The sequence below is a fragment of the Saccostrea echinata genome, unplaced genomic scaffold (genome assembly GCF_033153115.1).
Source record: "Saccostrea echinata isolate AGI-Se365-2 ecotype Australia unplaced genomic scaffold, CSIRO_AGI_Sech_v1 ptg000023l, whole genome shotgun sequence".
NCBI classification, from domain to species: domain Eukaryota; kingdom Metazoa; phylum Mollusca; class Bivalvia; order Ostreida; family Ostreidae; genus Saccostrea; species Saccostrea echinata.
The window spans coordinates 4,672,151-4,675,368 of NW_026889772.1; positions in this window are offsets into that span (position 1 = coordinate 4,672,151).

The following is a 3,218-nucleotide window of genomic DNA, read 5'->3' on the forward strand; positions in this document are numbered from 1 at the left end:
ATTTCTCAAATTTGAGAAATAAATTCTTTTAATGATGCTTTATAACTTTAGCTTGGTTAAATAAGGTTTGCGGGGCATAATTTGTAGATGAACCAGACGAAAAATTAAATTTTAAACTGTCATTTTCAATGAAAAATTAGGAAAATCAGTCATAAATACGGGAGTTTTTTCCATATCAGACAGAGGAAATGTATCTAGATTGCCTACAGTCTCTCAAAAAACGATATTTTGTATGTTCTTGGCCTCTTCTTTACAATAATATAAAATTGAATATAGGTACCGGGATTACTTTTCACATAATTTCAAATTAAGTTCCATGAAAATACTTTATTTTCTACATAATTCTATTAGAGCCGTAAAATACGGGAAAAAGAAAGTTAAATTTGATTATGACGTCATAATGGATCTAGCACCAAAAGGTTAGTCTAAAGTCATTTACTAGATCTTGACCTTAAAATGTTATGGTAATGACGTTACCAACAATACAATGACGTCACAATGAAAATTCGGGAAACAAGCAAAAGAGCATATAAGAATTAACCAAATATGAAATAAATTAAACTAAACTGTTCAAAGTTGGTTTTAAAGACTTAATAAAATGTTTTTCCTTTTCTCTTCTTTCCACCGTGCTCTCAGTAAACAGTTAGTAAAAGGGAACAACGGTGAAATGTCCATTACCGCAAAGGTTCAGGTGTTCACTAACTTCGATCTGTCTATATTCCAGATGTTGAATATGCTGTCTGTGGATTCGAATTCGGGTACGGAGAGTAGTTCCAGTCTCGCCGATGTAAAATTGCGTACATCCTCCCACATCCTCCACACTTTATGACAATATATGACGTTTTTAGAACCACAAGACATATTTGCATTAACTTAAAAATTTTTGGTTCCAATTTTAAAGGTGTTCCCTTTTTTATGTATGGACATGTTCCACAGCGACGGTCGGGGCATTTGCTGACTGAATGTGCGTTATATTGTTGAAAATGCGACTTGCATAATAAGCGGCGGAGGTTCTTTGGTTGCCTCTTACTATTGATGAATTGGAAATTTTGAAGAACTTTTGACATTCTCTCGTCGGTTTTAAGAACTCCACTGAGATGTTGAACGAATGGGGTCATGTTTCTATTTTTTGGATTGTGAGTCGTAACGAAAGGAAGTATTTCACCTCTGCAGTGTCCGTAGAGGATGGATTAATCAACTGGTTACGGTCTAGTTGTTCTGCTTTCGCAGTACAGTTAAGGCAACATTTTCTATAAAAAGGCACCAAAAACGAGACACTTAAAGTTCAACCGTCTTATTTTTTAGCATGAAACTGTATCTGAAATATCTTAATGGTTTTATGAAGAATTTGTCCATCGCTTTTCACATCGGTATTTTTTGTCATCATGTGACCCTCTCAAATTTAACCAAAAAGTGCAAGGGCAAGGCAAGCAATATTTGAACTGCACAATGTTTCATTGTGTCCCTTAGTATCTATCCTATCGAAAAACTGATGCTCATTCAGTCAGATTTCTGAGATATTTAAGCTATTCATTGAAAATAAACACCAGAATTCAAAAATAGGGTATTTTTCATCATTTAATCGGAAATTTTAAATTGTCTAATAAATTACAAAGAAATGAGCATCACGTTTTAAAAACTATACAGTAAAGTAAAGAATTTAAAAAAAAAAACCTATCTCTTGGGTTGCCGCCTTGCCCTTGCACTTTTTGATTAAAAATTGAAATCTTAACACATTCTACTAAATATAGTTTTCAAACGCATCATTGACACAGCATGGGAGATAACTCTGTGGTGCTTAATAGAGTTTGTATAGCTCGCAAATTTTGAATAAATAATACCTACGGACTGTGCTGGGCATTATTTCATTAAATCAAATCGGTATGCATAAAAAAAATTCTTAACTTTACTTTGTTTTGTATATCTTCGTTCTTTATACGCTACACAAGACGTATTTGACACCTACCTCATTTCCTCCGTTCGTCAACAATAGGCCTAAAATTTGCCGCAACATCTATCATGTAAATCAATTGGAAAATGCCCATGGTTGAAAATATTGAAAGATTCAATCATTTGTAATAAAATATAGACAGCCGCTATCAATGATAAAATATTTATTCTCCCCCAGTAGACACACAGAAAAAATATCTCCAACAGAACTTAGTTGTTTTTTTTTTTGTTTTTGTTTTTGTTTTTTTTTTTTTTTTTTTTTTTTTTTTTTTTTTTTTTTTTTATACATATGTGATTATTTTAGTTATCAAACCTTAAACTGTTTAAGGATTCTAGACTACGTTAAAAGTTTTAAGAACAGGACGAAGGGATTGGGGTGCTCTCAGTTTGCCTCTGGCTCCTTTGATACCATATACCTTACTTGCATGTAAAAAATAAATTATTAAACAGTGTTTACATCAGGTTTTACTTATTTGTGTATTGTAGCACAATTCACATTGGGGGAGGGGGAGGGGAGGGGGGAGGGGCTTTAGTCTCATTTTTTTGAGTTATTATCAATCCATGCGCAACAAGATAATCATAGTAAAACTTTGTAATCAAGAAATATACTCTGTTAAAGAACAAGTGAACATAATATACATGCTGAAATTTAGATCTTGGTGGTACCCTAAAACACAGACAGGCGCGTAGCCAGAATGGAAGTGAAATGTACGCAGAGAACGGCTGGGGTCCGCTTTGAGACCCCCAGTTGGTCCAGGGCGAAGCTCTGATGAGTACCCAGGTGCGAAGTCCCTGGGCATTCATGGGTTTTACCAAATATTCAAAATCATGCCATTTCGATTTTCTTTAGAAAATACAAGACATAGTACTTAATATTGCTTTTAACACAAAGTTAAATACTTCCGTGCAAATTTATTGTACATGTAGAGGCTGAATATTTTTCAAATGATATATTGGCATCATCTACTCTTTTTTAACTTTCAGCAACAAATATAATTAATTTCAATTATTAACAAGAATAATGTTATATTTCAAATCATATTCAAGTGGATCACAGCATTCAACGGTTGATATTTTCTCAAAGATCTTTAAAAAATTATCAATGTGTTGTAGAAGAATTATAAATTAATAAATTTTTATTTGGTTGTGGCAATGATTTAAGACATGGTAATATAAAATTTGAATTTGAATCGAAACAGTATGAGATAAAATAATTTGAAACACAATATTTGCTGGATGGTATTAATATTTTTTCTCTTCTCACAAAT